This window comes from Pan paniscus, chromosome 13 (assembly GCF_029289425.2).
Source record: "Pan paniscus chromosome 13, NHGRI_mPanPan1-v2.0_pri, whole genome shotgun sequence".
NCBI lineage: Eukaryota > Metazoa > Chordata > Mammalia > Primates > Hominidae > Pan > Pan paniscus.
This window is the reverse complement of record NC_073262.2, coordinates 93,924,177-93,946,934: the sequence shown is the minus strand read 5'-3', so window position 1 is coordinate 93,946,934 and position 22,758 is coordinate 93,924,177. Positions and strand designations below refer to the sequence as shown.

Below are 22,758 nucleotides of genomic sequence, written 5' to 3'. Positions count from 1 at the left end.
TATTATGTAAACATATACACACCAGAAGCCCAAAACAACCAAAACAGTTTAAATAACACATACATACAAGTCAATCCTGACCCCAGTACCATGCATATAAGGCTCCCCACTCAGCACCAAATAGAATAACCTTAACTTCTATATAGCTTTAATTCAAAAAAAAAAAAAAAAAAAAGCCTATCTGGGAAAAAAGTAATATTATACCCTCCAAAATAAATCTGCCCCCAGGCTCTACAGGGATAGCTACCCACTCAGTCTTATTTTAACCAAAGTAAGCTCTTGAAAAGAAAGGAAACCCTGGCTGTCCACATCCCACCTCCGGACACTCCTTATTTTCCTTAGTGCTTCTCCATTCTCTACTTGTCACAGAATGATGTTCCCAGAGTTCTATCCTCCACCTTCCTCTTCTCACTCTACCCTCTAAGCAATCCTAACATTATCCACAGCTTCCACCACACGTAGCTGCCCATGATCCCCTCATCTGAACCCCAGGCCCTGGCTTTTCCCTAAGCTCCGGACCTTGCATTTCAACAGTCCCTGAAGCTCCCTCACTGCCTGAATGCCCCACATCCCAAAATGAACCCCTCACTTGTGGCCCTGTCTATGCAAACCATTCCCAACATCACACAAGCCAGAAACTAGGGAGTTATCCCAGACTCCAACTCTTTCTGCCCCACCAACCAAGTCACTCCATCCATTACCTGATTACATCAAAGAGTTCACAGCAATCTTTGACCCAATCACCTCGTTCTCAATATCTACTGTCAGAAAATCATTCAAAAGAGTGCTCAATGGCGCCCAGGCTGGAGTGCAGTGGCGTGATCTCGGCTCGCTGCAACCACCTCCCAGCCGCCTGCCTTGGCCTCCCTGAGTGCCGGGATTGCAGCCTCTGCCTGGCAGCCGCCCCGTCTGGGAAGTGAGGAGCGTCTCTGCCTGACCGCCCATCGTCTGGGATGTGAGGAGCCCCTCTGCCTGGCTGCCCAGTCTGGAAAGTGAGGAGCGTCTCTGCCCAGCCGCCATCCCATCTAGGAAGTGAGGAGCGCCTCTTCCCGGCCGCCATCACATCTGGGAAGTGAGGAGCATCTCTGCCCGGCCGCCCATCGTCTGAGATGTGGGGAGCACCTCTGCCCTGCCGCCCCGTCCGGGATGTGAGGAGCGTCTCTGCCCAGCCGCCCTGTCTGAGAAGTGAGGAGACCCTCTGCCTGGCAACCACCCCGTCTGAGAAGTGAGGAGCCCCTCCGCCCGGCAGCCACCCCGTCTGAGAAGTAAGGAGCGTCCTCCCTCCTCGTCCGGGAGGGAGGTGGGGGGGTCAGCCCCCCGCCCGGCCAGCCGCCCCGTCCAGGAGGTGAGGGGCGCCTCTGCCCGGCCGCCCCTACCGGGAAGTGAGGAGCCCCTCTGCCCGGCCAGCCGCCTCATCCGGGAGGGAGGTGGGGGGGTCAGCCCCCCGCCTGGCCAGCCGCCCCGTCTGGGAGGCGAGGGGTGCCTCTGCCCGGCCGCCCCTACTGGGAAGTGAGGAGCCCCTCTGCCCGGCCAGCCGCCCCGTCCGGGAGGGAGGTGGGGGGGTCAGCCCCCCGCCCGGCCAGCCGCCCCATACGGGAGGGAGGTGGGGGGGTCAGCCCCCTGCCCGGCCAGCCGCCCCGTCCGGGAGGGAGGTGGGGGGATCAGCCCCCCGCCCGGCCAGCCGCCCTGTCCAGGAGGTGGGGGGCGCCTCTGCCCGGCCGCCCCTACTGGGAAGTGAGGAGCCCCTCTGCCCGGCCAGCCGCCCCGTCCGGGAGGGAGGTGGGGGGGTCAGCCCCCCGCCCGGCCAGCCGCCCCGTCCGGGAGGGAGGTGGGGGGGTCAGCCCCCCGCCCGGCCAGCCGCCCCGTCCGGGAGGTGGGGGGGTCAGCCCCCCGTCCGGCCAGCCGCCCCGTCCGGGAGGGAGGTGGGGGGGGTCAGCCCCCCGCCCGGCCAGCCGCCCTGTCCGGGAAGTGAGGGGCGCCTCTGCCCGGCCGCCCCTACCGGGAAGTGAGGAGCCCCTCTGCCCGGCCAGCCGCCCCGTCCGGGAGGGAGGTGGGGGGGTCAGCCCCCCGCCGGGCCAGCCGCCCCGTCGGGGAAGTGAGGGGCGCCTCTGCCCGGCCGCCCCTACTGGGAAGTGAGGAGCCCCTCTGCCCGGCCAGCCGCCCCGTCCAGGAGGGAGGTGGGGGGTCAGCCCCCCGCCCGGCCAGCCGCCCCATCCGGGAGGGAGGTGGGGGGGGTCAGCCCCCCGCCCGGCCAGCCACCCCATCCGGGAGGTGAGGGGCGCTTCTGCCCGGCCGCCCCTACTGGGAAGTGAGGAGCTCCTCTGCCCGGCCACCACCCCATCTGGGAGGTGTACTCAACAGCTCATTGAGAACGGACCATGAAGACAATGGCGGTTTTGTGGAATAGAAAGGGGGGAAAGGTGGGGAAAAGATTGAGAAATCGGATGGTTGCCATGTCTGTGTAGAAAGAGGTAGACATGGGAGACTTTTCATTTTGTTCTGTACTAAGAAAAATTCTTCTGCCTTGGGATCCTGTTGATCTGTGACCTTACCCCCAACCCTGTGCTCTCTGAAACACGTGCTGTATCCACTCAGGGTTGAATGGATTAAGGGCGGTGCAAGATGTGCTTTGTTAAACAGATGCTTGAAGGCAGCATGTTCGTTAAGAGTCATCACCACTCCCTAATCTCAAGTACCCAGGGACACAAACACTGCAGAAGGCCGCAGGGTCCTCTGCCTAGGAAAACCAGAGAACTTTGTTCACTTGTTTATCTGCTGACCTTCCCTCCACTATTGTCCTGTGACCCTGCCAAATCCCCCTCTGCGAGAAACACCCAAGAATGATCAATAAAAAAGAAAAAAAAAAAAAGAAAATCATTCAAAATATAGAAAAGGTTATAGGTACAAAAAGGCTCATCACAGCATTATTCACAACAGCAAAGTGGCAGAAGGAATACAAATGCCCAAAAATAAAGGGATGTTGCAGAAAATGATGGTACTCAATGGAATAATACACAACTATAAAATTTATTTCAAATACTATGTAGCAATATAGAAAATGTATGTACTCTATGATTATGATCACATTTTAAAACATTCACATAAAAAGCCTGGAAAAGAATATTCAGAAATGACCACAGTTGACACTTTTAGAGTGGTAGGCTCACAAACGTCTTTTTAAACTCCATTTTCCTGCATCCCTTCAGCTGCTGTTCAACCTCCTGCTACATCTGTTGCAATACCAACTCAAACTCCCATAAAATAAAGTTTCCCCCTAAATCCTATTATGCTTGCAGCCCACGGCATGAGATCTTCAAAATTGATTAATTCTTTCAAGAAATCCAACTGGACATATCAACAGCTGCAAAACTGGGCTCCCAACATCTGTGGGGGTTATTAACTGTTCTAGTCAGAAAAGTTCGCCATGCACAAGCTGCTGCCAAGACAGCAAACTGTAAAGCTGGAAGCTAAATCACAGAGTAGGTGAAGTCGACTATGTATCTAATGTCCAACCTGGCTCACTGCCTGCCAGGTAAGGAAGGGGCATTTTCTCCATCCAAGCTGCAGAACATAGTCAGGTATTACAGCCCAGAGTCCATGAGACACAAAAAGGTCACTTCAAAGGACATAAATTAGTACAAGTTTCCTTTAACATTTTACCTATACCTTTGTATTGTTTTTTAAACTGGCAACAAGTGCTAAGTATTAAGACTGGGCTGGCAGTTCTAGCATTATGTGTTCCATGCTCATGCCATACCCTTGGCATGCCTAGGCTAAACCCAACGACTTGATCCTCCTCCACAGTATTAGTGTGTATGAAGTGGAGATACAAGGTCATGCCAACATCATGTAGCTCTGTGACAAAAGCAAATAAGCAGCTATAACCGCTGCCCTACTCAAAAAGGGGATATAGTCACACACCGCATCCGTTTCCGTCAACAACAGACCACACATATAATGGAGGTCCCGTAAGTTTAAAATGCAGTTGAAAAATTCCTATCGACTAGTGACGTCATGATGCAATTACTTTGTGTTTTTATAAATTTAGGGTAGCCTAAGTGTACACTGTTTATAAAGTCTACAGCAGTGTACAGTAACGTCCTAGGCCCTCACATTCACCCATCACTCACTGACTCCCCCAGAGCAACTTCTGGTCTTGCAAGCTCTATTCATAAGTGCCCTAGAGAGGTGTAACATTTTTTATCTTTTATACCATATCTTTACTATTTCTTCTCTTTGTTTAGATACACAAATACTACTGTGTTATAATTGCCTACAATATTCAGTACGGTAACACACTGTACAGGTTTGTAGACTAGGAGCAATTGGCTATACTTGTGTTGGCTGTACCTGTATACGGTTGTCTGTCCCATCTAAGTTTGTGTTAAGTCCACTTTGCGGTGTTTGCGCAATGACAAAATTGCCCGATGACACACTTCACAGAATGTATACCCATCATTAAGCGACACATATGTTGGTTCTAATTTAAAAAATTCCTATGATGTCTTCTTTTGAAAAAACCAATGCTAACTCTAGGTATACACATTTTATAAAACTAGATTTTACTGTAATTGTCCCAGACTTCCTTAAAGCAGAAAAAGAACTATCATAAATATTTATGATATGTTCAAATTAGGCATTTGTCATTGAAGATAAAAATACCTAAATTGTGGAATAAGGTACAGAAAGGCATCACCTTACTTCCGTTTATTTAAATGTCCTCCACTAGATTTTACACTCAATTGTGTAGCATCATTAAATTAGCAATATTCCTCATGTAAACAGCTCTTCAGCTGATAGCAGGTAACATTACTGTAACCCACTACCTTCTTTCAAATCTATGTCAGCATTATTTTTAAGATACTTATAAAATGCCACTGCCAAGAATAAATTCCTGTAGATAAACACACTTTGCAGGAAAGTCCATTTCTCCACCCACAATTACATAAAAAGAGCAGCATGAAAGAAAACCTGGAAAGTTCGCTGAACTTTTCAGTGATTAAAATCGATGGGCTTTTGAAGAAATTTGTCAGATATGGCATGGTTTCTTTGCAAAAATGTATTTTGGTCATTTTCCAGAATTCTGTTGGAAAAGTTCAAAAATTCTGACATATACCAAAATGGCAGCAACACAGATAACCCTATGCAAAATAGGCAAAGAGGAAAAATTTAACTTCAACATCCCCTCAATCTTCCCTTCCTTGCAGCCACCCAATCTTCCAAGATTCCTGGTGCTTTTAGGAGGTCACAGACCCCCAGAGTTCATTAATTTGTCAGCAAATAAATTAACTAATCAATTAATTTAGGTGTAAGTAAGTAAAGGGCAACTTCATTTAGATTTCTGAGAGTGAAAAGTTATATTTACCTATTTTGACAATAAAAATAAAACTGATGCTTTATTTTGAATTGAATAAATGGGTGCATAATTTCTGCATGACAGCAGGTAAAGAAGATGGATTAAAAGGAGAGACTTTCAAGGGGAAGGGGGAGGAAGAGGGGACTGAATGAGAGACATGGCAAGAGGACCACTAAGGGAGCACAGAACAAACAAAAAGGGAAAATAATGACAGATTAAAAAAAAATTCACAGAAAAGGGGGATTCACAAGGAATAGCCCCATCTTCTAACTTTTGGGGATACTTCTGCTAAAGACTATTCAACACCGTTACCTAGTTTCTGCAACTATAAGCACAAATGGGAAGGTACTTCACCTGTGAATGCCACTAGAGCAGGCCCACCCCTGGCTTCTCACTCTCTCCTGTCCCTTTTTAGCAAACCAATTGGAGACTGCCAGCCTGACTTTTCTTTCTTCAAATAATTTTATTATATTATTAGTACAGAGGTAACATAACCAGGTTATAGAAGATTTAGAAAATAGAGAGTTAAAAGTAAAAGTCACCCCAATCTATTATCGTAACACAATCACTTAACATTTTGGTTTCTTTTTTTGCCATCTTTCTCCCCATATTTTCCAAAGGAGTCCCTCGTATGAAATTCTAAATTGTGTGCACTGCTAGGATTCAAACAGATTTAAATATCTGGTGTAGGGGAGGAGGAACCCCAGGAAAGCATTGCAGGAAAGGCTGAATAGTAGTAACTAACATCTACACCGAGTGCTTGCTCTGTGCCTGACACTGTTCTAGGGGCTGCACATGTGTTGATTCATTTAATCCTTACTATAACCCAAAGAAGGCAGCTCTGCAAAATTACCCACATTGCGCAGATGAGAAAATGGAGGCAGACCGTTTAAGCTACAAGCCCAGGGTCCGGGGGCTACTAAGGAGAAGAGTCAAGTTTCAAACACCAGTATTGTCTCCAGAGCCCAGCCCACTGCACCACATAGCTTTTCACTATACAGAGGACTCATCTCAACTAAGCTCAGTCATGCCTGCCCCAGAGCAATGCCTTAATGACCAAACAGAGCACAGATTCTAGGTAGGTGTGTAACTCAGTTTGGATCCCATCCCATTGTCATGCCTGAGCCCTCAGTGTGTGTTTAAGAGACAGTGAAGGAGGGAGAGTGGAGAAGGCTGAGACACTGGAAAAAACACAGAAGGCCCTGCTCACCACCCCTCCCAGGAAGGGCAGAGCAGTCTTCTTCCGACCTGACCTGACCTGACCTTAAAGGACCCCGTCTATTAGTGCAGAGCTCAGGAGAAAATTGCTGAGCAGGACGCTCGTGTCCAGCAGATGCCAGGACCCAATGGCAGCAGCAGTGGCAATACTCAAAATGCAGAGGGGGTAGGGGTGTGGGCAGTGGCCCCATTCAAGCCTCACCATAGAGGCAGCTCTCTGAATCTAGCCAGCTTCACTTGGCAGGATGAGGATATACTGATCAAAAATAAATACCTTCACTTTGTCATAATAGTGTGTAAAACACTGTTAAATACCACTATTATGATAATTTACTAAGAATTAATAACTTGATTTAAGTCATCAGTCACTAAAATTCCCATCTTTGTGTCATTCAGAGTAGAGTCCCACCTTGGGGCTTCTGAGCCTCTTTTTATTGCCTAGAAAGTTCTTCCATTCTCCTCATTCTTTAACACCAACTCATCCTTCAGGCAGCTGTGTGAATGTTTATTTCCTAAGTCAGGCTCTCCTTGTACCCCAATCAAATTTCCCTCTCTCCGCCTTTCTGTTTCTCACAGCCCCCTGTCCTTTTCCTTCACAGTATCGATGCTAATCCACGAATACATATTTATCCGTGTCCATTTCCACAATGTCTCTTCCCCTTCACATTCATGAGAGCAGAAACCACATCTGTTTTGTTCAACATTAAAGATTCAGTACAGGATGGGTGTAGTGCCTCATACCTGTAATCCTAACACTTCAAGAGGCTGAGGAGGGAGGATCACTTGAGGCCAGGAGTTCAAGACCAGCCTGGGCAACATAGAAAGACCCCGTCTCCACAAAAAAATGTAAAAAATTAGTGGGGTGTGGAGATGCTGCCTGTAGTCCTAGCTGCTTGGGAGGTGGAGACAGGAGGATCACTTGTGCCCAGGAGTTCAATCCTGCAGTGAGCTATGTTCACACCACTGTACTCTGGCCTGAGCAACAAAGAGAGACCCTGTCTCTAAAACAAAAACAAAAACAAAAACACAGTACCTAGTACGGTGCCTGAAACATACTAGGCACCTAAACATTTGATGAGTTAATAAATGAACACATTAAATAACTAAAAGTCACCCCTTCCTTACTTCTAAAAGTACTGCATATAATTTTTAAATTAGGTCAGGTGTGGTGACTTACACCTGTAATCCCAGCACTTGGGAAACCAAGGCAGGAGAACTGATTGAGGCCAGGAGCCTGGGACCAATGAGACATTATCTCTACAAAAAATTTAAAAATTAGTTGGGCATGGAGGCGCACACCAATAGTCCTAGTTACTTGGGAAGCTGAGGTGGGAGGCTCATTTGAGTCCAGGAGTATGAGGCTGCACCGAGCTACGATCATGCCATTGCATTCCAGCCTATGCAACAGAGCCAGACTCTGTCTCTAAAAAAAAAAAAAAAAAAAAGAGGCCGGGCGCGGTGGCTCACGCCTGTAATCCCAGCACTTTGGGAGGCCAAGGTGGGTGGATCACCTGAGGTCAGGAGTTCGAGACCAGTCTCAACATGGAGAAACCCCATCTCTGCCAAAAATACAAAATTAGCCAGGCGTGGTGGTGCATGCCTGTAATCCCAGCTACTCCGGAGGCTGAGGCAGGAGAATTGCTTGAACCTGGGAGGTGGAGGTTGCAGTGAGCCAAGATTGTGCCATTGTACTCCAGCCTGGGCAGCAAGAGCGAAACTCTGTCTCAAAAAATAAATAAATAAATAAAAATAAAGTGAATTATGACATTTTCAATAAAGGCTAAGTTATTTTATGCTGTATTGGAAAAGCCACCCAACTGCAGGCTCCCATAGCAAACACAGGTTTAGATGTGAACTTGATCAATCAAGAACTACTTATAAACAAATACAAAATCAATCCCTTTCTTGTACACCAGCAACACTAACCAGAAATGCACTAAATCATTCATTCAAAATGACCACAGAAACCATGAAGCACCTTGGCACAAATCTAACAAAAGGTATGAAAGAGTTTTACATATAAAATGATAAAAATTTCATTGAAGGACATAAAAGACCTATTAAAGAAGCTTATGAGGTTTGTGGATGGGAAGCCATTAAACCATAAAGATGTCAATTCTCCCTGAATTTCTATTTAAATGCAACACAATTTCAATAACACAAAATTAAAGAAAAAAGCCCCACAAGCAACAAGCTTGTTGAACATATGTGCAAGCTAACCTGTGGGGGGAAACAGAGGAGAATGTGATGTGCATGTGATGCGTCAACTGACGCAAATATGGAAAATGGAATTTTGTGGGAATTCCAATAATTTAACCATATGAATGTGTAAGGTTACTTTCAACATTTCATTGTGCTTCAAGTATTTTCTTTTTTTTTTTTAAGTTGTGAAACAGTTAAGTGTAAGTTCAGAAGAACAAGGGCAACCTGAGTCTGGGAAAACTGACGGAGAAGACAGGCACAAAGCTGGGCACAGAAAGATGTGCCAGTGTGATAGGGGAGAGGGGCTTCTGGGGGGAAGGAATGATCCAGAACAACAAGGTAAAAGCACAAGACACAGTTGAGAGTGAACCAAGTACGGCTCACATGGAATGCACATTCCCACAGGAAGCCAGGCAGTGACAGAACCTAAAAAGGTACAGTGAAGTGACTATAGCAGTGTTATCTACGAAATGATCCCCCCAAAACGTGGTACAATGGTGACATAAGTTGGGACAAGTGAATACTGTATCTTTCTCTTGGGAATTCACAGTACACAGTCACAAATGAAGGCCATGAAAAGTCTTTCTGCAAAGAAACTTAACCAGCTATTCTAACATGTACCTGGCCAAGGAACCCTTTTTACAGGAACATTTACCAACTTTATGGGTGGGGTATTTTTTCGTTTTTTTTTTCCAACTTACTAATTTTTTATGGAACAACTCACTTTGGGTAACACTATACTCTAGTAACTCAGCCTTTTAAAGGTCTGAACCAGAATGAGGGCTTGAGGATTTGCAAAGGGCAAAAGATAGGGGAGAACAATAAATCAGACATAGTGACTGACAGGAGGAATGTAAGGGTCACAGAAAATGGGGAAGTAGGTGATGCTCTAGAATCCAAAGTCAAGATGGTGATGAAAAGGCTATTAGTACAAACAGTGAAGTGAAGTCCACAGGGGACCAAGTATTAGGTAAGAGGTAATAAATTTAGATTTCGACAGGTTTGGAGAGACAGATATCTCCCTAGAAAGAAAACTAAGCAAGAGGTTACAACTTGGAGTCAGTTTCTCAGATACGTCCCCTGTTAAATTTAGGAGCTGAGCAGGTCTCAAGCACAATGAAGGGGTTACAGTGGTGACCTTTAAGACACTTTTCAATAGCAACATTCTGCCATTCCAAAAATTGAAAATTTGAAATAAAAATACCAATATAATCAAGTTCTATCTTTAAAGTGTGAATTGTGTGAATGCAGGATAAAAATAAACAATTCAAGATGAATTTCAGTACATGGGTAAGAGGTTTTTAAGAGATCATGTAATTACAGATACTCAAGAGACATCTATGAACCTTTACAAAGCTGACATCAGGAGTCTAACTCTATTTTCCTTCCTGAATGTCACAGAATACCTGCAGAATACTATGGCAAATAAGCCCTGAACCTGACCAGCGTGGCAGTTCATATATTTTTATGAATAGCTCTCAACACTTTGAAAATTTCAGGCAAGCGAGAACTTTTTCATAGATGGCTCACTATATCAGGGGTAGCTCAAAACTGTGATCTACCTATTATGACTAGAAGCAGATTATATGAGGATCACAAAAATAACAAGCCATGCAAATTGGCATAGGCCCAATGTCTATGAAAATTAAGCTTTTCCTTAAAGCATTTAGACTGTGGGTCTAAAATGAATAAAACAGTGACCAATCACTCTGAAGTACTTTTAAGGGAAAAAATGATCAGTTAGGAAGCTAGTATATTTGCAATCTGAACATCACAAATAGCAATTCAGGATCTAATATAAAATGTAGAGCAAAGCAGCAATGATGGAGAGAGAAGGTATACACTGGAAAATGTTAAGTGGGACCAGCAGGAATCTTGCAATTAAGATTCTTTGTGTATTTTGGGGGAGCTTTTTGTTGTGGTTGCAATGTGAAAATGCTTTCATGTAACCAGTGAAAATTAAGTAGGCAAATGACGTGTAAACGTATTATAATGTCGATAACTAATAATCTGTTCCACTGTCCTTTCAATTCAATTTTCTAAAAAGTCTTTAAAGATATTGCATTCTTTTTTTAAACAAATTTAAAAACCTGTAATGTACAATTCTGAACTACATTACTATATTTTCATTTTAACACAGCAAACTTAAGCCATCTGTGCAATCTTAAAGCATCTTGAGTCCAGGAAGAATTGGACTGAAAGTCCCCGGAAGGCAGAGATTTGGTTTCCTCTTAAGCCTCTCTTAAGTTATCAAGGAAAGACAGGCCCCTTGCATTTTCAGAAACTTATCAGGTGCTTATCTGATAAGCAAAAGAAGAATGTCAGTTTTTACTTTTCTGCTATTTATAAAACTGCCTATCTTGGAAGACTACAAATTTCACCCCAACTCTCTTCCCAAAACCCAGCTCTGCAATGGCATCCACACCGCTTATTCTCATACATCAAAGATCTGAGCGAGCTCCAGGACTGGATGCCCTGTGGCATGCTGCTCGCAGGCAGACTGGAGACCAGAGATCAGACAAACGCCCTGAAACTCCCAGATGACAATCTATTCCTGAAGATAAAGGCATGGCCAGCAAGGGGGTAAGAAAAGGGACTGGCTATTCAGTCTCTCACTAGCAGGCTGAATCTTGTCTCCCTCAGCTGGGGAAGGAGAATGACGCAGGACTGGGAAGCCAAAACACCCAGAAAAGGATAAACTGAGAAGCAGTTCAACCAATTCTCCTAGCTTTGGACCAGCCAAGGACACCTACAGGAATCCTGACTTCAGGTGACAAAGGAAACAAGCCAGGAAGGAGAGGGACAACAGCTGGGCTCTCCCTCTAACTCCTTAAAAAGAACTCCTTAAAAGTGACCAAAGCATCAAAGTACTCACCCAAAGAATCAAAGTTTTTGCCCAAAGCTCCACAGTACTCATTCAAAGCTTCACAGTACACTCTACCTGGTGGCACTTCATTGTTCTGGAAAGCAAAGGGGTCTTTGAGGCTTGACCTCCAGGCTAGTGACTCAATTCCCTCATCTACAAATACCTCCTACTAAGGGATAGTGATGAGAAGGAAATCAACCTACAGAAAGTACCCAGCATGAGGCCTAGCACAAAGCAGGCACCCAATACTTAATAAACAGTAGCATGAATAATATCATATAACTCAATATGAATGACTCATTCTTTGTAGATTTGGCATGTCTTGTCCATAAGAGCCTTTTAAAATGCAAATATGCCTGAAGTCTATTAACAGCCTTAGTTGACAGCCACATTGAACACAGGATGAGGAAGGGATGCTGGCAGGTGTGTAGAGAAGAGAGTTGGCGGAGGTACCAAGGACCTGCCACGCACCAGGGAAGACACTGCTATTCAAACCTTCTCGCATAGAATGGTAGTTTATATATCATTTTTTGGACCTCAGTCAGGGTTCTGAACCTGAACCCTTTCACATCATTGGAGATTGGAGGAAATAAAACCTAAGTCAGAGAAGCTGGCACCTGTGTTCAGTTTTCTTCCACTCTCTTGCTTCTGTTTGTTCTCAGCTTTTGTCTCAAAAGCAAGTGTTCCCCTGGTCTTGGTCACTACAGCTGTCATAGCCATTTTCTTCATTTCACCAACATCCACTCTTGGGATGCATCCACCTGCCCTGCTACAACGTCCCTGAAAGCACAATGGATTTCCTTTCTTCCTTTTAAAATGTGTCTAATGCATTGTCTTGCACGACCTGTGTGCTTAATAAAATATGAACTGATGAGGAAGAGGCTGACAACTGCAAAGACCTACCAAAGGCTGTAAGAGTGTAATGCTGGGAAGCATCCTTTTTCCTCCTCTATGCTGCTTATGGTAAGTTGGAAGGTGCTCACCTGTTAAGAGTTTAGCAAACCATGTGTCTGCCTCTCCTCCAGAGGCAAAAGTCTAAAATAGCCAGTGGAGGAGAATTTCATAGCCTGAGGAGACTAAAGTTACTCTCACCTATACCACAGAACTTGAAGACCCCAAATGGTGTCCTAGCTTGAAATAAATAAACAAGGCAGAACTTCCAGTCTTCAAATTCTTATCTTAGAAACAACAACAACAACAAAAACCCAATATTGACTTTTCCATTTGCCCAGGAGCATTCTGAGGAATCCACAAACAATCCATGATGCCAAGTGTTAAACTCCATTCTGCTCCTGTACTTGGTGTCAAAGTCTGGTACCTCTTGCCCAGTGCCACTCTCAGTGCCACCCTAAGGACAGATACCACTGCTATTCCCTTTTCATGCAGATGCCTAAACTAGTTCACTTCCCCTGTGGGGAAGGGATGAGCACAAAAATCATGTGGAATGAGTGTTCCCACAGAGCTCAGAAATTTGATGATCTCAGAGGATACTGTAAAGAAAGACCCTTGACACTTCCCTAAGGAAGAATGTCTTCTGTAAAAGGCTACTGCCAGGACAAAAAGCATGTGCTGGGAAAAATCTATGGCCTGCTGCTGCGAGTGTTTCCAATTCTGATGTCCCACTTCCTCTTTATAAGCACATTCCTTCCCTCCTTATTTCTCTTCTTAAAAAGACACTCTGGCATCAGGTCTCAGTTAAGAAGCAAAGTGCAATGTTCTATTAAAGGCTGTAAGATAAAAAGGGCTTAAAATGGATTTCAATAAACATAAAAGCCTTGAGTGCAATATAAGATCTACTCTGTTCTACCACTTTTAAATGTTTGGAAAAAAGAACTTATTTTTAAATGTTGGCAACCTAACTTTTTAAAAGTAAAGTTTCATTCACTTACAGCTTATTCACACAGGCCATAACATACAGCTCTTTAGCAATACAGTTCTAAGAGTTGTAATGTCCTAACCTGGGCTTCCAAACCTATCTCACAGTGGTTTTTGGAAGAATCAACTACAATAATAGACGTGAAAGTAATTTGACATCTGCCAGGGGCTAACCAACTAGATAATCAAACTGTTGTTATTATTAAAATACATCATACCATACAGTATATACCTAAAGAGTATGGACTTTGGGATCCCCAATCGCACTTCCACCACTTAGTAGTTAGCTACACAAGCACAGAGGGTCCTCAATTTACAATGGTTCAACTTAGGATTTTTTTACTCTATAATGGTGCAAAAATGATAGGCATTCAGTGGAAATCGTACTTAGAATTTTGAATTGTGATGTTTTCTGGGGCTAGCCACATGTAGTACGATACCCCATCACAATGCTGGGCAGTGGCGGCGAGCCGCAGCTCCCAGTCAGCTACACCATCACAAGGATGAACAACCAATACTCTACAGTGGACTGTGTTACCAGACGACTTTGCCCAACTGTAGGCTAATGTGACTGTTCTGGACACATTTAAGGTTCGGTAGATTAAGTGTATTAAATGCATTTTCAACTTACAATATTTTCAACTTACGATGGGTTTATCAGGACATAACCCCATTGTAAATCTAGGAGCATCTGTACGGTTTAAGGGGCAAGTTACTTAACTCCTCCAGGCCTCAGTTTCCACTGGAAAATGGAGATAACACCCACTTTATCAAGTTGTTGTGATGATGAATATAGTAATGTATGTAAAATTCTTGGCATGTAATGAACACATACTAAATGATAGCTATAATTATTGTTAGGCTATTTAATTAAAATCCAAATGTTCAGCTATTGAAAACAGTAGAAGCGAGGTAGAAGACAATCTTACCCAAAGGAGGACAAATGCTAAAAACATGGATGCTACATGCTGAAGATCCCTTCTTAGCCAAACACCACCCACCCACCTCACTCCCTCTTCTTCCCCATGATGTCAGACGTTCCTCCTTGCTTTGCATAACTGTGCAGCAATCAGGGAAAGTTAGTCTTTAACTCCAGGCTTGACAAAGTGATGATTCATCCTGGGAAGGGGGTACAGCCTGTTGCCAGCCTTATCACACAATCAGGCATCCACCAGAACGGCCAGAGGCCAGAGACCAGAGACCAGCCACTTAGGATTCTGCTATCTGTCCACATCTCCAGTAGCGGCAATGTTCAGATGCTTTACATTTTGTTAATGTATAGAACAATGAGTACTTGAGAGGAATTCAATCGTGTTGTATTTTATAAAACAATTCACAGCATAAGTGAAAAGTCCAAAATGGTAAGACAACAACAACAAAAAGTCTCCCTCTGTTAGCTGCCCTAGCACAACGTTTTGCCAAGCAGTGTGTTAGTTCTAATGACAAACAGCTTGACAGTTGGACACCATCCCATTTCAACTTCACATCATAATGGCTCCTGAGGACAAGTCCCAGTGCTTTTCAGCCTGGCCTGAAAATTTGACCACATCCCCCACGAAAAAGACAAACCCTCAGCAGTAGCTTATACAGCTCTTTTCCATTACCACTTAGTGGGCAGGAGATATTTTTTTCCCCCACAGCAAGCTCCTAATTAGCCTTCTAAGGTTAAGAGGCTTTCAAACTTGGTTCATCTCAAAATAAATGGCCAAAGGGGTGGTTTAATGGCGGACCCTCAGCTTGTCAAAGAGGCAGCTCTGGGCCACTTCCCAGCCCTGTCTGCAGCCAGACTACTACAACACAATGTCTCCTAAATTATCACCACAGTAATTCTAACCTTCAGTCTGACTTTGGGAATCCTTCCACCAGTGTCCCATAGGCCCAAACCATGAATGCCTGGAAATGTCAGCCTCCTCCCAAAACAGTTTTGCTTGGAATACCCCATTCAAAAAACACACATCATTCAATCCCCCATAGCTCCCTCCCTAGGTCAGCCAATCCTTTGGGGAGTCTCGATTCCAATCTAGGAAAGGTCACTTAACAAATGTCTGACACATTACATTTAATTCTACCACCTCTAAACGATCCTCACACAGAGAGTGAAAGCACAGAACACTTCAATGCCAGGGCTCCTCAGTTCAAACCCCAAACGCTGGTGTGTGTGGTGTGTTTCCTGGGACAGACTGTAAAAGGGTTTTTCAATTGTGTTACCTAGTCTGATTCATTTATTTATAGCAATGTCTAATTTTCTGGTGGTTTCTGCCCTCAAACAGTCCTGGAAAACTGTTGTACTATATTATACTATAAAACAATTTTACGTCAAAATTGATTCTATAAAATTTGTCCCCTACCCATTCCAGCCAATATCCACTAGCTACACACACAGACCCAGAGGCACACACATACACACCAATGCCATAGTTCATAGCAAAATTTTTTCAAATCTCAAAAAAAAAAGGGGGGGGGGCTTCTTTCACTGTAACTAAGAAGATTTGCTTTGAGCAATCTAACATTGGGAACGCCTAGAAACTCCAGAAGCACACAACTTGTTGCAGCAATAAACGCTGGGCCGAAGCCTGAACAAAGCACTACAAATAAGCTCTAGAAACTCACATGGCCCTTGAACAAAATGTTGTGTGTTTGTAATTACCTCTCCAGCGCGCTCTCATCACCCTCTCCCAACCCTCTCCCCAACTCTCCTCCCGGCCCCACCACCCTTCGTAGCTCCCGTCTCTAATCTGGTTTCCATTCCAGCCCCGCCCCCTTCCCCTTCCCTCTCTGGGACCGTGAATCAATCCCATCCCGGGCAGGAAACGAGACCCAGGGCAACCCCCTCCGCAGCGGCGGAACAAAGGAGGCGAGCGCAGCTGCACGCGCACGGAGGCCCACAGCGTCCCGGGCTCCTCCTCCCCCGCCGCCGCCGGGGCACACCGCACCTGAACCCCACTCCCCAGGACGCCCCATTGTTCTCCCTCCGCTTTCCTGCCCGGAGGAACCCACACCGTGTCTTTCCAGGGGGCCAGGAAACAGCTGTGGGCCAGAGGAATGGAGGGGCTGTGGGTGAACACGAGGACAGCCGAGATTCGACTCTGCCCACAGGTACGAGAGGCATGGGGCAAAGTAAGAGCAACTTAGTTTACAAGCCCTTCTTCCCTCCCGCCACCCCAAAGCCACTGCGGAGACACGACCACCCTCCGCAACCTACAGCGTGCGCCGTTCCCGCCGCAGCGGCGCGTCTCCCAAGAGAGCGGCAGAGCCCGCTGACCCCCGCCCGCAGGGTGCGACGGGGCCAGGGACCGCGGGCACAAAGGCGCGGAGCAGGCGCCTCGGGGGCCGACGCCGGACGCAGAGGGAAGGGCAGGGGAGAGAGAGAGAAAGCGCTCGCGCTACCTCGCCTGGCGCTACCTCGCCGGGCGCCACTCCGCGTCCACGTCGTCCTCGCTCTCCGGTGGCGCTCCGGGACGCGGGCCCAGCCCGGGGCTGCGGGGCTCCCGCCGCGGCTGTTCTGCCAAGGCTGTCCCGCGGCTGCCGGCCGACTGCGCGCCGCGCGCTCTGGTACTGCCTCCACGCGCCGCGGTTGAGGCTCCCGTGCGCACCCAGCTGCGGAGTGCTCAGCGGCGGCGGGAGGAGCCCGGCCACTCCCCTCTCGCCCGCTGGCGGAGGGGCCGGCCGAGGGGCGGGGGCGGCGACCTCGCTGCCTGGGATTCGCCCCTCGGCGCGCGGGCAGGAACGGGAGCCACCGCCTCCGAGCCGACTCACCTCTGGCCGCCCGGTGCCGGCTTCACAGCGCCCCCCGGTGAGCGTCGCGGCGGCCTCCGCGCCTTGCGGGTTTGCGGCCCGACCCTCCGCACCCGGGGCGAGCCTGGATGGGACGAGGCTTGAGGGAAGGAAGGGCGATGGTCGCGGCCCCCACGGAAGGCAGTCTTTCTACCTTTTTTGCTTCCAGACTCACTGACATAAAATGAGAAATACAACGTTTGACAACTCGAAGCCAGCCTGGGGTCACATTCCGGCAAACAGTGGGAGTAAGTCTCAATTTTTCCTCCTCCCCAAGATGAAAATGTTTGGATGCCGAGAATATCAGAAAATATTAGTTTCACAGAAAAAGAAAAAAATTATACTGAGTGGTGTGGTGTGTCTTCATTTACAAGACTTTTAGTATCTTTTAAATTACTTAATCTCACATTGTGGGAAATAGACACTGGCCAATTCTTTGTGTTATAAATACATGAGAGGTAGTTTAAAAGAAATTTCAAATACCCATATGTATTTGAATAGAGTGTATTAACAGGCCCTGAGTAATGATCAGTGATGGGGTATATTATACAGGCATGTAGGGGCCAGAGAATCAGGACACCCCCCCTACACACACACACACCTTCTCACTCAAGCCCTATTGCCTCATTGGAGAATTTAGAACAATCCTCTTGACCCAGGTCCTGGTTTCTTCATCCTCGCACAGGGAAGGGTGCGCATTCAAACTTACTCACTGGGTGAGATGAGGATTACTTGGCTGAGGTGTTAAAAGCACTGTAGACACAGTAATTATTACTCATGGTTCTAACTACTTTATCCTATAATGAAATAAATTGCCATAAATGGGCCAGGTTTAAATGGACTGACCTGTATCTGGAAGCTGTCACTAAAGTGAGGTGAACCAAAGAATTCAGACCATATATAGTAACTGTTCCCACTGGCGTAAGAACCACAGGCGCTGGGATTTGTTAAATGCCACTAGTAGATTTTGGAAAGGTGGGACCTTCACAGACTATATCTGCTGGGAACTGTCTCATCATTGATGTCACCATCAGCATCACTTCAGATGTACAAGTGGTGTGATAATGGCCGAAACTAACACATACTGGGTACCAGGGACTGTTCTTTGTTTAATCCTCACAAAAAGCTCTGAGGTAAGTTTCTCTCATTATCCTTGTTTTACAGACCAGCAAAGCCAAGGACAGAGAGGTCTTCAGGGAATACATGGCTATGGTGGTTTGAAGACTCCCATTAGAGAGTGGATATTAATTGCCCTCCTTTTGAATATGGTCTGGACTTAGTGATTTGATTGTAACAAATAGAATACAGCAGATGTGATGCTATGTGACTTCCAAACCTAGGTCATAAAAGGAGATAAAGTTTTCACCTGGCTCTCCCTTGGGACACTCACCCTTGGAACCCAGCTGCCATATTGTGAGGAAGCTCAAGCCACAGGGAAGGCCATGTGTAGGTGTTTGGGTTGATGGTGCCAGCTGAGGACCCGGTCTACTGCCAGTACAACTTATACCAAGCATGTGAGTTGGCGAGCTTTTGAAAGAACTCCAGCCACAGTCACTGACCACGCTGCCTGAGAGACCTAGAGAGAAAACCTAGCTGAGCCAAATCAGGCCCCGGAAACGTAAGTGATAATAATAAAAGATTGTCATCTGGGTGGTGGTTACATAGCAATAGATACCTAGAACAGTGACAGAGCTGGAATTTGAACCCAGACAGTCTGACTCTATAGTCTTCACTATCAAGCACACTACCTCAGACCTTGATAACCTAGCATAATGAAAACCCTGGAGATCCCAGCCTTCACAATAGACAACATATGAACCTGCTACCTGGTGACATGTGTTAGACTCACTTCTCCATTTTGCTTGTCTGAGTTTAGGTTCCGAAGTGACTGCTTATAGCAGTTTGGCAGTTCATGGAGCTTCTGACCTCCACTGTCCAGTTCAGCCTTTCAAAAATAGCAGAAATGCAGATGGCAGGTTCATGAATATAAGATGTATACAAATTGAAGAGTGGGGGAATTCTATAAACTTGTGATCTTGGAAGGTGGCCAGATTTTAGAAAAAGTAGGTTTGAGACAACCATGTGCTGAGTAGGTCTATTGAAATAGCTAGCTACTAGAAGTAAAGTTTTGAAACTCCTGACTCAAGAAAGGGATAGGACACAGTTAAGTCAGAACAGTTCTGCCTCTAGAAGGACCTCTCATAGTGAGGACAATTAAGACTTTCTCCAGGTTTTTAGCAAGTTCAAAAAAGAAAATAATAGAAACTGTAGAACTTATCCTAATAAACACTAAGAAAATGAACCAAGTTGTTAGCCAAAAATATTTCTAGAGAAAAATCATGCTTCTCTTTTAAAAATACTGTTTACCTAGTTTTCATAAATCTCAAAATCCAAGTTTCTGAAGACATACCATGAGGTTTTAAAACACTTTTACCTTCCTGGCCATTTTTTTCAAAAACCAATCAATCAACCACTTTTGAAATTATAAAAAGCAGATTAAAGTTATTCCCACAATTGTCAAGAATAGATAATAGGCTGGGTGCAGTGGCTCACACCTGTAATCCCAGCACTTTGGGAGGCTGTGGCAGGCGGATCATGACGTCAGGAGTTCGAGACCAGCCTGGCCAATATGGTGAAACCCCATCTCTACTAAAAATACAAAAATTAGCCAGGCATGGTGGCACGCTCCTGTAGTCCCAGCTACTCGGGAGGCTGAGGCAGAAGAATCACTTGAACCCAGGAGGTGGAGGTTGCAGTGAGCCAAGATCGCGCTAGTGTACTCCAGCCTGGACAGAGCGAGAGTCCATCTCAAAAAAAAAAAAAGAATAGATAATAAATCCATCAACTACAAAGGCATTTTTTACTTTCTCCTCAATCTATTTGGAGGAAACAGAAAGAAATAAAAAGAAGTAGAAAACTATTATTGAGATTTAGGGTGAAAAACGTAAATTATCAAATTACAAGAGTGCAGTAAAAGAAAACAAGAAGTGTGCTTTGCCTCAATGGAAACATGCAACAATTTAAATTCATTCAATTGAAATCTTGCCATCCTTGTGGAAAATACAGAAGTAAAAGCATATCTCTATGTATCCCAGGAAGGTAATTACCACTAGGCATGTAAGACTTATTTTTTCTTAGTTGGTTTTACTTGAGCCCTTTCAAGAAAATTAAAAGGAGTTCAACATTGACAAGAAGACTGACGAAAGAACCGTATGACTGCCTTTTGGTGTAGCAAACATAAAAGTGGACTGGAAGTCATACTTTTAGATTTTCTCACTGGTTCTGTCTTCATTCAACTAAGTTTACGAAGAGGCTCATACTGTTTGTCCTTAGGTATTTTACATCTTGTTGAATGTGTTAAAGACTCTATCTTTAAAATTCTCAGTCTTTGTTTTTGCTGTATTTTGTCTCTCATCTACCCACCCAAACAGTTTTCACCTGCTTTACTTATCTTTTTTTAAAAAATAAAATAAAGACAGGATCTCGCTCTGACACCCAGGCTGGAGTGCAGTGGCACAATCACAGCTCACTGTAACCTTGAACTCTTGAACTCAAACAATCCTCCCACAATCCTCCTGCCTCAGCTTCCCAAGCAGCCGGGACTACAGGTGCATGTTACCATACCCGACTAATTTCTTTGTATTTTTTGTAGAGATAGGAGTCCCACTATTGTTCCCCAGGTTGGCCTTGAGCCCCTGGCCTCAAGTGATACTCCTGCCTTGGCCTCCCAAAGCACTAGGATCACAGGTGTGGGTCACTATTCCCAGGCATTACTTATCCTTTCAAACTAAATTCGGTTTTCACCTATTCCTGACCATCATCTTGAATTAGATTCTGCTTTCTTTCCTATGGTAGCATCTGAATGCCACATCCTCTCAGTACCTATTAATTTGCCCCAGGTCATGAAATCTTTTTATTCATCCTCTTCTGGATGTTTGACTTCTCCAGCTAGATAGTAGGCCTCGAGATAAAACTAGTCAATCAGTTTGAAAACACCAGGACTGAGATAACATCAGTTTTAGAGAGCTGACTATCCTAGGAAATATTCTAAATGCTCTACATATGTGTTAACTCGTTGAAGCTGCACAGCAGCCCAATGAGGTAGGTTATATTATAATCCCATTTTAGAGATGGTGGAGCTGAGGCAGGCAACTTACACTGAGTGTGGCTGCCTCTCCTGCCTCCTTTCCACCTCCTCCACCTCTTCCACCTCTGCTACCCCTGAGACAGCAAGACCCACTCCTCCTTTTCCTCCTCCTCCTCAGCCTACTCAACATGAAGAGGATGAGGATGAAGACTCTGATGATCCATTTCCACTTAATGAATAGCAAATATATTTTCTCTTTCTTATGATTTTCTTAATAACATTTCCTTTTTCTCTAACTTACTTTTTTTGTAAGAATACAATATATGATACAATATAAAATATGTGTTAATAGACCATTTATGTTATCAATAGGCTGATATGTCAACAGTAGGCTATTACTAGTTAAATTTTGGGGAGTCAAAAATTATACGTGAATTTTTGACTACATGGAGGGTCAGCGTCCCTAGTCTCCAACTTGTTCAAGGGTCAAGTGTACTGTATTATTTCTTTAGCATATGTCTCTTAGTTTAGGATAGTCCTCCAAATGCAGTAAGCACTGAGTTAGCTATTTCTTAAATAGCTTCATACAAAATAAAATATTTTAAAATATATTTAAAGAGTGCTTTAAAAATAAGTGCTTCATGTTTAAAGTATTATTTGAAATTCAGATTAGGTATTACAAAAAAAAATGTTTCTATAGCATTATCGGTGTCCAAGACTCAATGGTAAAAACACAACTCTTATTCTAAGTATTTAACAAACTATAGATAAATTACATCAAGAATATTTGAAGGTAAAAAGACTGATGGAACTTATCCCAGGCAGGGAGAAAATTTACTAAAGCTATTTGAGGATAAAAAGAGTAATTCGAAAAGCTCACAAATAGGGTCCCTTTTAGGTACTGTACTAGACTATTTGAAAATCAAAAACAATTCTTTATTTTAAAAAAATGTAATTTGAGCACTAAAATCAGGCAGTGAAAAAGTATAATTTTTCTCCACAAAATGCATTTCTCTACAGCTCAGAGTACTCTGAGCCACAAATAAATTATAGACCCATTGCCAGGAAATTTAAATTGCCTAAATTTTTTCCCTTGACATTTTATAATTTAGCATTCTGTCATTTCAACTAGTAAAATAGTTGTCTCTTATTTCTTCTCATGCTACAGCAGGTTAGTACTATGATGGCAAAACCTAGCTGTGAAACAATAAATCAATCTGAAAAATGGCTAGACTTTTCCCCAATCTTTTTAAAAAATCATTTTCATTTTTCTAATGATAACTGGGGAGCTGTCACCTCATTGCTGGGGAGACCCTAGGAGTACTGCAAGGAAAAGCAAATATTATGGCAAAGGAAAAAAAATATTGGTCACCTATACCA

At 44.7% G+C, this 22,758-nt stretch overlaps 2 protein-coding genes across 10 annotated transcripts in view; one reads left to right on the top strand and one right to left on the bottom strand.

Annotated features, from left to right (window-relative positions):
- The window catches only part of MYO1B (myosin IB), a 179,473-nt gene extending 162,170 nt beyond the window's left edge, over positions 1–17,303 (bottom strand). For 3 of the 6 annotated variants that reach the window (XM_055108900.2, XM_063595501.1, XM_063595502.1), the window contains exon 1: positions 16,905–17,153. The gene's annotated coding sequence lies outside the window, so the exon portion shown is untranslated. Of the gene's footprint in view, positions 1–16,904 lie in introns of all 6 variants that reach the window. The other 3 variants (XM_008950629.6, XM_003825285.7, XM_003825286.6) reach the window with 2 other exon arrangements.
- Positions 16,308–22,758, top strand: part of STAT4 (signal transducer and activator of transcription 4) — a 218,659-nt gene continuing 212,208 nt past the window's right edge. Inside the window, exons 1-3 of one of the 4 annotated variants that reach the window (XM_055108904.2) lie at positions 16,308–16,613; positions 17,461–17,539; positions 18,456–18,909. The gene's annotated coding sequence lies outside the window, so the exon portion shown is untranslated. Of the gene's footprint in view, positions 16,614–17,228; positions 17,540–18,455; positions 18,910–22,758 lie in introns of those variants that run through there. The other 3 variants (XM_063595504.1, XM_063595505.1, XM_063595503.1) reach the window with 3 other exon arrangements.